The 14,646-nt window shown below is 43.8% G+C and overlaps 1 pseudogene; it reads right to left on the reverse strand.

Annotated features, from left to right (window-relative positions):
- Window positions 1–5,253: 5,253 nt before the first annotated feature.
- LOC123455116 overlaps window positions 5,254–14,646 on the reverse strand; it is a 149,795-nt pseudogene continuing 140,402 nt past the window's right edge.

Here is a 14,646-nt window from a genome sequence, read left to right on the forward strand (position 1 = left end):
CTACCATATACGTGATGATGTAGACAGCATAAGCTCCTTCAATCTGTTAATGTGCACATGCACATTCACAGTCATCCTTAACAGCCCACTATACGAGTTACGTTCCCTGTTACTCTGTGTTTTATAGCAGAATCCTCTGCATTAAAATTTTTGCTTCTGTAGCCAGACGTGGTGGCACACACCTTTAATCCCAGCACTCGGCAGGCAAAGGTAGGAGGATCACCTTGAGTTCGAGGCCACCCTGAGACTACATAGTGAATTCCAGGTCAGCCTGAGCTAAAGTGAGACCCTACCTCAAAAAAAAAAAAAGTCTCCTAGCCATGCGTGGTGGCACACGCCTTTAACCCCAGCACTTGGGAGGCAGAGGTAGGAGAATTGCTGAGAGCTAGAGGCCACCTTGAGTCTATATAGTGAACTCCAGGTCAGCCTAAGTTAGAGTGAGACCCTACCTTGAAAAACCAAAATAATAATAATAATAATAATAGTAGTAGTAGTAGTAGTAAAACAAAATATTCACTCCTGGAGGGAGAGAAAGGAATCAGGAGATCAACAAGACTGGGAGGGCTGAAACTTAAAAGGTCATATGACCACTCCCCAAGGTTATAGGATCAGTAAAGGACTACTGAGGCCTGACTCTGACCGTTGTTGAGTAGCAGTTTTCTTTGAACTGAAACATCTCCTCCTCCATGGAGGAGCAAGAGGCACAAGTCCAGGGAAAGGTTGCAAAGCCCCTTCCTAAGGTTCTAGAAAGGCTACATGATTGCCTGGGAAGAGGATCTCTGTTCAGCCCAGCTGCCTTCAAGTCCCGCAGTGAATTCCAGAGGTGCAGTTTCTGAAAGCCGTACCCTGAGTCCTCCCCTGGGCTCAGGCTGGGCTCTCTGGTGATGCGGTTGCCTTTAAGTCATTCCTGCTCCAGTAAGCAAGCCCTCATCCTGCTCTGCGACCCCATGAACTCACTGGGGCACCAAAACTGGTTTTGCCGCCACTGTACCTTCATCTGTCAATGGTACCCTATCTGGGGTGTGCCTATCTCCCAGGGGAAAAAGTGCCATGCCACACTTGGTGCCTAAACAGGGACATGGCACTGTGACAAAAAGCAACTTAAGAAACAAGGGGATAGGGCTGGCTTAGTGGTCAAGCACTTGCCTATGAAGCCTAAGGACCCTGGTTCGAGCTCAATTCCAGAGGACCCACTTTAGCCAGATGCACAAGGGGGCACATGCATCTGGAATTCATCTGCAGTGGCTATACGCCTTGGCACACCCATTCTCCCTCTCTATCTGCCTCTTTCTCTGTCTGTCGCTCTCAAATAAATAAATAAAAATAAATAACTGGAGTTAACATTTAAAAAAATAAAAGAAAGAAGGATATAATCTGGCTTATGGTTGGAGGCAACATAGTACCATCATTTCCCTCCTCCCTGCCCCATTCCACTGAGGTCCCTCCTCAACTAGACTGCTGGCATTCCCCCTGGATTTCTGGTTATGAGAAGTGTAACATCGCGGGGAGGGGAGGACATTCCCTTCTACTGGGTGGCTCTTATAATCTTTCTGCCCTGCCTCTGTATATTTTTAATTATGTATTTTGATATGCAAAAAGTTTTTTTTTTAATTTTGGGTCTGGAGAGATGGCTTAGTGGTTAAGGCATTTGCCTGCAAAGCCAAAGGACCCCGGTTCTATTCCCTATGACCCACATAAGCCAGATGCTCAAGGTGGCACACGCATCTGCAGTTGCTAGAGGCCCTGGTGTGCCCATTCTCTCTTTCTCTCTCTCTCTATTTCTCTATATCTCTCTCTCTCTCTTTCTATGGTGCAAGTGTCGGGAGTTCATTGCAGTGGATGAGGCCCTGGTGCCAATTCTCTCTCTCTCTCCCTGAAAAGAAAATTAAAAATTTGGGTTGGGGCTGGAGAGATGGCTTAGCGGTTAAGCGCTTGCCTGTGAAGCCTAAGGACCCCGGTTCAAGGCTCGGTTCCCCAGGTCCCACGTTAGCCAGATGCACAAGGGGGCGCACGCGTCTGGAGTTCGTTTGCAGAGGCTGGAAGCCCTGGCGCGCCCATTCTCTCTCTCTCCCTCTATCTGTCTTTCTCTCTGTGTCTGTCACTCTCAAATAAATAAATAAATAATTTTTAAAAAATTGGGGTTGGAGAGATTGCTGAGTGGTTAAGCACTTCCCTGTGAAGCCTAAGGACCCCAGTTCAAGGCTTTATTCTCCAAGACCCACGTTAGCCAGATGCACAAGGGGGCACACACGTCTGGAGTTCCTTTGCAGTGGCTGGAGGCCCTGGCATTCCCATTCTCTCTCTCTCTCTCTCTCTCTCTCTCTCTCTCTCTCTCTCTCTCTGCCTCTTTCTATCTGTTGCTCTCAAATAAATAATTAAAAATGAACAAATTTTTTTAAAAAGAAACTTAAAAGGTTTTTTAAAAATTTAAATATCAAGTTTCCCTTAAGTGCTACTTGCCATCATGGTGGAGAAGGTATGACTGTGGGATGGGCTCTTGGCTGTGGTCTATGGAGCATGAAGCTGCTAGTTCCATTGTGCCTACAGTCAGTAATCAGAGAGGCACTTTGTCAGAGCCACGGCAGGGTTATAACCCATGAGATTCACTTCTCAGCAACTCACTTCATCAAGGCACCCACTCCAAAAGGTTCACAACCTCCTAAAAGAGGACCAAGTGTTCAAGACATGAGCCATGGGGGTGTTTTACATTCTAACCTTAACACTATGAAAATAAAAAGGAGAAACAGTTTAGACACTATCAAGAGCTCAATTAAACCAATAAGCATTTATTTCTAATGTCCGCGATTAGTTTAAAATGAGATCACATCTCATGCCTCAGGAGACCACACTTCCAGATAATGAGAAACACTATCTCCAGGACAGTTCCTATATCATGAGATATAGGAACTCCAGCCCAGGCTTTATAGGGATACTAAAAAAGGGGACAGGGTTGTCTTGAGAATTGGATGCTTGGTCAAGTGAACAAGTTGTTCATATGTGCAGTATTTGGGGAAAATTTTTGAGTCCCTAGAATTATGAAATAGAAAGACAGGCTTGTCTTGGCAAACTAACTTCATGTTTCCTCAGTATAGACCTCTGATCACACTGGTGCAGAGTTCTCATTCCCCAGAAACGCCACTGTGTTTGACTCATGACAAACTTTAGGTAAATAATCTTGGATTCAAAAGACCATTCTTTTCTCTCTTTATCTCTGCCTGAGCAAGAAACCAATGATAGTATTAGTAAAGATAAGAAACAGTTTATTTGCACATGAGAGGGATTTATTTGGTACCACGTTTCACTTTTGGTATGTATATTTCCAAATTCAAATAGCTTGATATGGTTTTTTTTTTTTTTTTTCAAAAATCTGGGCAAAGATTTGAATCTACTCGAAACTAGTATGTACTTTTAATCACATGGCTAAAACCATTGTAACTGTGGGGGCAAAAGCTGGACATACTTTTTTATGTTTATTTATTTGAGAGCGACATACAGAGAGAGAAAGAGAAAGAGAGAGAGAACGGGCACGGCAGGGTCTCCAGCCACTGCAAACGAACTCCAGACACATGTGCCCCCTTGTGCATCTGGCTAACATGGGTCCTGGGGAATCAGGCCTCGAACCGGGGTCCTTAGGCTTCACAGGCAAGCGCTTAACTGCTAAGCCATCTCTCCAGCCCATGGACATACATTTTTGCAATTCAATCAAAAGGGTAGGAAAGGAGACTGGATTTTTCTTAAAGATATACATATTTATTTATTTACTTATTTACGAGAGGAACAAACTTCAGATGCATGTGCCACCTTCTGCATCTGGTTTTACATGGGTACCCGGGAATCAAACCCAGGCCCTTAGGCTTTGAAGGTAAGTGCCTTAACCATAATCCATCTCTCCTGTCCAAGATTGATTTTTTTTTTTTAATGGAAGAACTAGGACAACTGTAATTTTTTTGTGTGTAAAGTGTGGTAGAATGTTATTTGACCCAACCAGGAGCTGAACCTGTGAGTGTCAGTTACCTACACCAATGAAGAAGAGCCTAGAGAACTGCAGAAACAGCCCCATCCTCCCCCTGCCTCTGTACTTAGAGTGTTATGTCTAATCCCAAAGAGCATCTTACTTGATTTATTACTGACTTCAAGAATGTCTGGTGGTAAGGAACAACACAGGGAAGGGTCTGGAGGAGGGCTCTGAGGAAAGTACTTGAAATAAGTATCTCTTCAGAGCGGAGAGAGGTGGAGGGATTAATGGTGGCAGCTTTAAGTAATTGAAGGACTTTCTTTAGAAAAAAATGAGTAGACTTCCGTATTACTCTGCGCTTTTCAAGTTGATCCTTTTTCTTACTCTATTTACTAACTATTTGAGAGGCCATTTGTTTGACAAGTCAAAATCCATCACCACCACCTAAGAACTCTAAAAGGAAAGTATGGTGGTACTCAGCTCTAATCCCAGCACTTGAGAGGCAGAGGTAGGTGGATCGCCATGAATTCAAGACCACCCTGAGACTACACAGTGAATTCCAGGTCAGCCTGAGCTAGAGCAAGACCCAATGTGGAACAACCAAAACAAAAAAAAAAAAAAAAAAAAATTCAGGAAAGAGTGCTTAGTCTCAACAGGGGGTGCCCCCTCAATGGGAACATTCAGGCACCATGCCCCCCCCTTTTATTCAGATAGGTTGTATGTAGAAGAAAACCTTGTACATGTTGTTAGGATTGAAAGACCCTGTGAGCACTTCCAATGCTAAGACTCCATATCCTGTGATCAACACAGTATGAAGTTTAGAGCATTGGTTCTCGATGGACCAAAGAACTCCCATATGCCCATAGCCCCAGTCCACAGGTGAACAGAACGTCTGAGGCTCTGCCCAAGGTCATGCTGATGGTGACTCAGCATTTTCTACTCCTTCCAGTGTTCCTTACCATGAATACGAGTGAGTATTCAATTCAGAATTTCAAAGAGAATTTCAAAGACTTTCAGGTTGCTTCAGCATTTTTTTATTATTTATTTTTGAGAGAGAAAAGTAGGCACAGGGAGAGAGAATGGGTGCCCCAAGGTCTTCAGATCTGCGAATGAATTCTAGACGTGTGTGCCCCCTGGGCTGGAGAGATGGCTTAATAATTAAGGCACTTTCCTGAGAAGCCCAAGAATTCATGATCGCATCTCCAGGACCCACATAGCCAGACGCACAGGGATGCAAAGCATTAAAAAAAAAATAAAATGTTTCTGGAAAATTTTACTAAAGAAAAATCTTACACGGTTTACTTTTCACCAGTCTGCTCCGGCACGTTTCTAATCATGTCGGATAATATAATGCACCCATGGGGGGCAGTGCGCACACTCGGTAGTATTTCCCACAGGCTGCGCTCAATTCAATATTATTGCCACTGTACTGATGGACACCAGATCTGGCCATCATAGCATAGTACTCCACCTCAGCTTTCCTCAAAACCAGGCAGCTGTAGACAAGGATGACCAACGTTGCTTGTCCTGTCTGATCGTCTGCAAGGTCTATGCGCTAGTGTGTATTTTCCACTTTTCTTAATAAGTTGGAGCCTGGAATTGATGGACTCCAGAGACTTTTTCGTTTTCTTTGAGGCCACCAACTTCCTGCGTTAGGTGCCAGACAGACTCCAACCAATAGCATCCACCAAGATAGCTGGGAAGCAAGAAAGGCTTTCAGTATTATATTATTTTTTTTATAAACAAAATTACATGAAAGGCAAAGAGTTAAATAAAAACATAAAAGCTTCTTAAAATATTTTATTTACTTATTAGAAAGCAGAGAGAGACAGAGAGCGAAAGGATACACCAGGGCCCCCAACCTCTGCAAACGAACTCCAGATGCATGTGCCACTTTGTGTATCTGGTTTTACGTGAGCATTGGGGAATTGAACCCAGGTCATTAGGCTTTGAAGGCAAGTGCTTTAATTGCTGATCCATCTCTCCAGCCCATAAAAGCTATGTTTAAAATATAAAACAAAACCAAATATCACCAAAATTACAGTAAGAAGAAAGAAGACATAACAGGAGGGTCAAGAAACAACAGAGCAATAATGCAGCAGTGTCAAATCCTCTTCCTGCTTCCTCTAAAATCAGTGGTAGGTGGAGGTGTAGGTGGGCTAGTTGCAGTTGGAGTCTCTTGGGTTTTTTGTTTTTTATTTAGGCCAGTCAAATATCAGATGTTCACCATTTGCCCTTTAAAGCGTCTGTTCTTGGTACCGCAGGAGCCTCTGCTGACCGCACTGAGCTTCATGGACTCTAGGCTGGGCAGGTTCTCACGTCCTCCCAAGACTGCCTGCTTGGTCACCTGAGGGAGGCGCATGTTTGAGTCAGGGGGTGTCACGCAAGCGTGTTGGGAGTCGGGGACACAAGCATAGCACTGAGCTCTGCTGTGCAGGTGGACTACTTTTCCTATCTTCAAAACCTTGCTCAGCATCCTAACCCCTGCTGGAGAGGTGAGGCTGTGGAAGTCAAGTTCCCGGTGAGACCCTGAGAGTTCTCTGTCTCCCCAGAGCGTTGATCCTCACAGCAGATCCCGGGCTCCAGAGGTCGGGCCACCCACTGACTTCAGGCTCAAGGCAAGTGGACTCTGCAGTGATGCCCAGATGATAAGGTCGTAGCCACTCAGCCTTGCCCACTTGAATGCCACTCTCTCTTCACCAGGGCTGCCTGGTCTACCTATTGGATGAGGCTTCTGTCCCCAACCAGAGCTGGAGCTGGAGCTGGAGCTGGAGCTGGAGCTGTCTTGCCTCTGTTCACCGCACCAGTCTTCTCTTTCTAACTGTCCTGCTACTCCTTTGTGACATTTCTAATATTTATTTCTCTCCTTGGAGTACAATGCATCCTGGGTTATTCTGAGTCGTCTCATGCTGGTGCCTTATGGACACGCCTTTAAACCTAGCACTCGGGAGGCAGAGGTAGGAGGATCTCTGTGAGTTCGAGGCCACCCTGAGACTCCACAGTGAATTCCAGGTCAGCCTTGGCTAGAGTGGGACCCTACCTCCAAAAAAAACAAAAAAAAAAAAGAAAAAGAAAGAAAGAAATTTAGAATCTTCCATCTTACCTCAGAAATGACTCAAGGTTTCTTGAGAAACAAATCTAGCTTGAATAATATATGGGATGGTGTGGAGGGGGGTATGCTTAAGCTGAATACCAACAAAAAGTTCTAAAGGAACAATCCTGGACATTGAAAACTCAGAGTAAAGCAGTGTTCATTACTGAAAATGGCCAAATGGGGGAATGGGGCTGAGATGTTACAGGAGCCAGTAGGCAAAACACATTCAAACCAAGTCTGAGAAGCAGTCATCAGATATGAATGAATTGAATTGTATGTACTTTCACCTCTCAAAATGAGACGGCTCCTAACCTGGCTCCAATTATAAACATCATTTAAAATTTGCAACGAGAAAAGTTCTCCCCAAAATCAAAGTGAACCCAACATCTGATTTAAGACTCAGAGACACGAGACACAGAGCCCATCTCCAGACGCTACACGGCATCATGACAGGGTATTGCAATCCACCGGGTGCTTACAGACTAAACACAGACCATCATGTCTCCTCCACATACTGCTTTGGTGTTGTGAGATGCCCTGGAGTATAGACAGAGCTCTGGATCTTTGGTGGTTGAAGCCTAAAGGAACTTGATTTCCATCTCTCAGCTGACAGTGAGTCTCCCTATCACAGATGAGAATCCATTCCTTTTAAAGGGACCACACCATCTAAGAGTTCAACTCACTGTCAGGGTGTTGATCCTGCAAGGTCAAAGATCAAGGCCAAGGACACGAAGGTATTCTGCAAATCTCTGAAAATGACGGTCCCTTATGATATGTTCGGGTATTACTACAGAATAAATACTGCTTCCCATCCCATTCTTAACTCATCAATGTGGGCAGAACAGGAATAAAAGCTAAGCTGCAGTCTGACTTGATATCCTCAAGGTTGATCTCTGGAAGCTCAGGATAAAATTAAAAAGGTGCCGAAGAGAAGAGAGAAATCACCGTTGACAACACATTTTACCCACCAGCCCAACATTGTTTATCAGACTAATAAAATGTGCCGATATTTAGCACCACTCTAAAATATGCACTGATAATAAGTAAAGACATAGGGCATAATATGGTCCTTGAGGAGATATGAATTTATAGCTCCTGGGGGAAGAAAATGATGGGGCATCTCACAGCGGACAAAGCTGGCTCTGGCTACAACTGAAGGCTTTTCTCCTTTGTTAAGCATCAGATGAAAATAGCATTGATTTTTTTTTCCTTTTAGTTATAAAATAGCAATCCCTGATCAGGAAACAAAAACAAATCTTCAAGCTATTACCTTTCAAACCCCATATACTCCAGTGTGTGTGTGTGTATGTGTGTGTGTGTGCGCACACACACACACACACACGTGAACATGTGCTTACCCAGACAGACACTCGCGTGTTTGTGTGTACTGTTGATAGTTAAGTAGTTTTATTTGGAGGGGTTAGAAATAATCCTTGTCATTAAGAATACAAAATTATTTTTTCTATTTCATTTTCAAAAACTATTTTTTAAATATTCTTATTTTGATTTATTTGTTTGAGAGAAAGAGAGAGAGAATGGGTACACCAAGGCCTCTAGCCACTGTAAACAAACTCCAGACACATGTGCCACCTTGTGCTTCTGGATTACTTGGGTCCTGGGAAGTCAAACCTATGACTTTTGGCTTTGCAGGCAAGCACCTTAACCACTAAGCAATCTCTCCAGCCCATCAAAAATGATATTTTTTATTTATTTGAGAGATAGAAAGAGAAAAGGAAAGAGCGTATGGACATGCCAGGGCGTCTTGCCACTGCAAAGAACTCCAGACACATGCACCACTTTGTGCATTTGGCAACATCCAAATTGACAATTATTAATAAAAGAGATTAATTTTTTTTTCAAAAATTATAGCCAGCCATGCTAGCCCTAACTCCCTCCTGAAGTGAGTAGATTAATCACATTTGTATTCCTCCCAGAACAAAAAATAGTGGCATTTTCAATGGAAAAAAAAAACAATAGCAAATAAGAATAATAGCTAATTTTGATGGAACACTGAGTAAGTATCAGGGGCTTGGTTGAGAATTTCACGCAACTTTCCTCATGATTCTTACAGTCAACATAAAAGACAGACACTCACCAACTTTCTGTTCAGTTCAACTGCACCGTGGCAGTGTCTTGGTCACACTGATGTCATTGTAGGCTTGTAGCTTGTGTCTTATCTGTCTGCATAAGGAGATTATAAACCTACACTGGAAGGACACTGCAGTATGAGTGTGTTATTGTTGAAGCTACCTTCACATTTCTGGGAGAGAAAACCCAACCAAAAGTAGCTGATGGGAGGAAAGAGGGTTTTTTTTGGTTTACAGTCTTGAAGAGAAGCTTCATGAAAGCAAGGAAGAGGTCTGTGAGCAGAGGCTGGACATCACAATCTTGCCACAGCTTATGGAAGAGAACAGCAAGAATGAGCTAGAGGGCTGGAGAGATTGCTTACTTGCTGCAAAGACTAAGGACATGCCGTATTTGACTCACCAGATCCCACAGAAGACAGATGCACAAAGGTGAGGCAAGCTCAAGGTCGCACATGGCCACTAGGTGGTGCAAGCGTCTGGAATTCCATTGCAGTGGCTGAGGTCCTGGTGCATCAATTCTCTCTCTTGTTTCTCTCTCTCTCTTTATTTTTTTCTTTCTCTCTCTCTCTCTCTCTCCCTAAAATAAAATTTAAAAAAAAAATAAAAAGAATGAGCTCAGTAGTATTGACAGACTAGAAATTAATAAACTTCAAAGTCAGCTCCCAGTGACACACCACCTCTAGCAATACTCCACCTTCCCAAATTGTCACCAACTGGGCACCAAGCATTCAAAACACGTGAGTTTATGAGGAACATCTGATTCAAACTACCTTGGATGTTAGAGGACAACCCTCAAAATATTTATGGAAAGAAGTGCTTCAAGAGTGTAAAAGCAATTATCTAAAAACAGAAGTGTAAGATTGCCTTGGAGTACCCATTTCAGTGTAAGTGTGGATTCCTGGAATCACTGGAGTGGCTCTGAGACATGTTCTGAAATTTTCTTGCCATTACCAAGGCTGTCACTGAGAACGATGGTGGCAGGATGGCTCCATTGGGAGGAAGAGGAGCCTGACCCCCCCGAGAGTATGCCTCATGTTCCTTACAGAAAATACATCCAATGCAGAAGAGGCGGCAGAAAGAATGTACAAGCCAAAGGAAGGGCTCCTTACAACATGCTCCTCCAGACATAAAATGGCCATGGATATCCATGACCTCACAGTGCCTGACACTACCTACACAAGACCATCATAATAGGAATAAAAGATAATGACATCAAATAAAAGAGAAACTGATTGAGAGGGAGAGGGTCTAAGATGGAGAGTGGAGTTTCAAAGGGGAAAGTGGAGGGAGAGGGGGAATTACCATGTCTACAATTATCGAAGTTGTCAACAAAAAAAATTTAATTAAAAAACAAAAAGAGGGCTGGAGATATGGCTTAGCGGTTAAGTGCTTGCCTGTGAAGCCTAAGGACCCTGGTTCGAGGCTTGGTTCCCCAGGTCCCACGTTAGCCAGATGCACAAGGGGGCGCACGCATCTGGAGTTCGTTTGCAGAGGCTGGAAGCCCTGGCGCACCCATTCTCTCTCTCTCCCTCTATCTGTCTTTCTCTCTGTGTCTGTCGCTCTCAAATAAATAAATAAAAAATTAAAAAAAAAAAAAAGAAAAAGAAAAGAGAGGCTGGAGAGATTGCTTAGCAGTTAAGGCACTTGCCTGCAAAGCCAAAGGACCTTAGTTCAATTCCCTAGGTCTCACATAAGCTAAATGCACAAGGTGGTACATGCATCTGGAGTTCATTTGCAGTGGCATGACCATTCTCACTCTCTCTCTCTATCTCAATCTCTCTCTCTCTCAGTCTCTCCTGTGTCTTTCTCTTTCTCAAATAAATAAAATAAAAGGTCTTTCATTGTTGTGGCTGCCTTCTCATTGCTGAGAAAGCACCCAACCAAAAGCAGCCAATGGGAGGAAAGGGGATTTTTGTTGTTGTTTTTGTTTTTGTTTGGGGATTTTTTTTTTTTTTTTTTTTTTTTTTTTTTTTTTTTTTTTTTTTGCTTACAGTCTAGAGAGGAAGCTCCATGATGACAGGGGAAAGCATAGCATGGGCAGAGGCTGGCCATCACCTCTGCCACAGCAGGTGGAAAACAACAGCAGCAGGAAAGTGAACCAAGATCTGGCAAGAGGGAGCTGGCTTTCACACCCTTAAGCCCACCCTGAAACACAGCTCATCCAGCAAGGCTCCGCCTCCCAAGCTGCCATCCACCTAGTGGCCCAAGTGTACAAAACACATGACTTTATGGCAGACATCCGGTTCAAACCTCCACATTTAGAAGGATCGAAGGGAACTGATAGGCAAGAGTAAGGGTCATAAAGAAGAGAAAAAATACCAAATTATGTCATTCGCAGGAAAATGGATATAGTTGGAGATTATCATATTTAGCAAATTTTGTCAGTTTAAGGCAGATATTGTGTTTTCTCTAGGTTGGAATACATAGATAGATAGATAGATAGATAGATAGATAGATAGATAGATAGATAGATAGAAAGGAAATAAAAGGAACTAATGGGCAGTGGGAAGGAGAAAGGGGAAGGTAGGGGTAGTAGGGCATATGGTCAACGCGCATTATATTCTTGTCATAGAATATCATCATGGGGGCTGGGGAAATGGTTCCAGGAGACAAAGAGCTTGCCACTCAGGATGGAGTACCCAAGTCACATCCCCAGCCCCACATAAAACCCAGAAGTCATGGAGGGCTTCTGTAAGCCCTGCACGCTGGCTCTGACAATGAGATGGAAGGCAGAGACAGGAGAATTCCCTGGAAGCTCACGGCAAAGAGCAGTGGAGCGAGAGTCCAGAGTGAGAAAGACTGCCTCCAGCATGGTGGGCAGGTGAGCGCCACCCCAAAGCTGTCCTGTGAGCTCCACGTAAACGTGGGTGCTCACGCACATTCACAAGCAACTAACATTTTTAAAGGCCATCCTAAAGACCAGTACCATGTAAAATGAACATACACCAGTGAAGAAGAATAAATAAATAAGAGGAAGAGCTGAGTCAAAGAAGGTTTCTTTCCTTTAAGAATACAAACTTCAGGGCTGGAGAGAGGGCTTAGCGGTTAAGGCATTCACCTGCAAAGCCAAAGGACCCAGGCTCAATTCCCCAGGACCCACGTTAGCCAGATACACAAGAGGACTCACATGTCTGGAGTTCGTTTGCAGTGTCTAGAGGCTCTGGCATGCCCATTCTCTCCCCCCCCCCCTCTTTCTCTCTCTCTCAATCTGTGTGTGTGTGTGTGTGTGTGTGTGTGTGTGTCTCCCCTCTTTCTCTGTCAAATAAATAAATAAAAATAAAATAGTTAAAAAAGAATACAAACTTCAGGCTCATTAAAAGGGCATAACAGAGCTGGAGAGATGGTTTAGTGGTTAAGGCGCTTGCCTGCAAAGCCATAGGACCGAGGTTCGATTCCCCAGTACCCAAATAAGGCAGACGCACAAGGTGGTGAATGCGTCTGGACTTCACTTGTAGCAGTTGGAGGCTCTAGCAGGCCCATTCTCATCCTCTCTCTCTCTCTCTCTCTCTCTCTCTCTCTCTCTCTCTCTCTCTCCTATAAATAAATACTAAATATATAAAAAGGCATAATGATAGGAGAAAAATGGAGGGGAAAATGGATGCATCCTGTTCATGTACAACCAAGACATTTTATGACGCAAGGCTCGAGGTCAAGGGGAAAAATCCAGGACAAAATCTTGGTCGTCCGACTTTTCTCCATGAAGATAAACCACCTTGCTCCAAGCAACTAGTGGACAAAACCTTCCATAACGCACACAAGACATGTAGTGTAGTTCTTCCAAAAGAGCCTCCCTTCCCAACAGAGGGCCACACGGAGAGCCCAGTTGCACTTGAACCTCAGCAAGGACATGTGCTCCCCTCAGCAGACCCCAGGAGCCTCAGGAGGAAACCTGAAGGAGTGTCAGGAAAGCCGGGCAGCGGACAAGCACCTTGCCACACATCTGCCACTTACTTTATCCCCAAAGAACGGGTTGCGAGTTCCATCTCTGTCGGACAGTCACGTTGTAAAGACAAGGCTCTTGTCCATGGGCTTTGGATTCCAGAGCAGCCTCCAACCCATCAGACTAAGCACAAAACTGCAGGATGAGGACAACCCCATAGACCAGGATGGCTTCTGCAGCTCTCATTGCTCTCAGAGAGGTGCACAGCAACCACGGAGAGGCCAGCAACTTCCTCCCCGCAGCTCTGCAGGCTGCTGGGGGCAGAGGTCACCCCAGCAGCCTGCTGCACGTGTTACGCAAGCTGGCCACATTTCTATCTCCTTGTAACCCCTTTCTCTCCCCCTCCTCTCCCATTCCCTGCACAGAGCCTCCCGCCTTTAAATGTCCACTGTTTATCCTGTGATGTTAATTTTTTTTTTCCAAATCAACCACTAGAAAAGAAAATTTTATGTGGAAAAGACAATTTTTAATATAAAAATTAAGGATATTCCTAGGGCTATAAAGAAAGGTGCCAGTTTAAGGAGGGGGAAAAAATAGATTAGGAAATAACAACTAAAGCTGTGGGCCTTATCACTTCAGGTAAAAATATCTTATGAATAATGTAATCATTGTCTCTGGTTATTGGGTATATGGAAAAGATAAGTACTCCCCACACATAGAGACAGAGATACATTGGTGGGCGCAGTCGTAAAAAAAAAAAGAAAGTGAGTTAGTAATCTCTGGGTCATCTACTACCAGGATTATCCCCTATAAAGGCCCTGGGGTCAATTTAAATTATTAAATTTATCTCCATGTCTGCAGGGCCAAGACATTTTGTGTTTCCTCTTTTATCTTTTACTCCCCTCCCGTTAGCCCTGGCTTAGCAAGAGGGTGTCAGAGATGACAGTAAAAAATAATCATGGAATTCCAGGTCAGCCTGGGCTAGAGCGAGAAAGTACCTTGAAAACAAAACAAATAATAATAATAATAATAAATCAGAAAGAATCCAAATTTCAGTTGAGCTTTCCGATAGCAAGTGACTGAGTCACAAGGGCAGCAGCCTGGAGGGTGTCATGGGCATGTCCCTGCTGAAAAGTTCTACTGGTTACGTGGAATTTGATTTTAATATTGATGCATCCATAGTGTCTTCAGGGGTTCAAGGTGAGCTAAGTAGAAAGAAAAATGGAAATGAACACATCTTGCCCTTGTACAAAAAGGAACCTGAGCAAGGAAAGACCCTGGGTTGAGAGACTACTCACGGCAGTGGTTGGTATCTTGGGGCTCTTGTGTTGTGGTTAAGGAGGGAAAGAATGGCCAATGGCCACTGGCAGAATTCCCCAGTCTCATCTGTGAAGATCAGCATAGTATTCCTATTTAATAATCTTGCCTTGTGTCTCTTGACTTCATTTTTGTTTTCTGCAGGTTTTTTTTAATTAGGATTGTGATCCTATGTTTATCTCTACATTTAATATGATGCATGTTCTTTTTTTTTTTAATTTTTATTTATTTATTTATTTATTTGAGAGCAACAGACACAGAGAGAAAGACAGACAGAGGGAGAGAGAGAGAATGGGCGCGCCAGGGCTTCCAG

The sequence above is a fragment of the Jaculus jaculus genome, chromosome 15 (assembly GCF_020740685.1).
Source record: "Jaculus jaculus isolate mJacJac1 chromosome 15, mJacJac1.mat.Y.cur, whole genome shotgun sequence".
Classification (NCBI taxonomy): Eukaryota; Metazoa; Chordata; class Mammalia; order Rodentia; family Dipodidae; genus Jaculus; species Jaculus jaculus.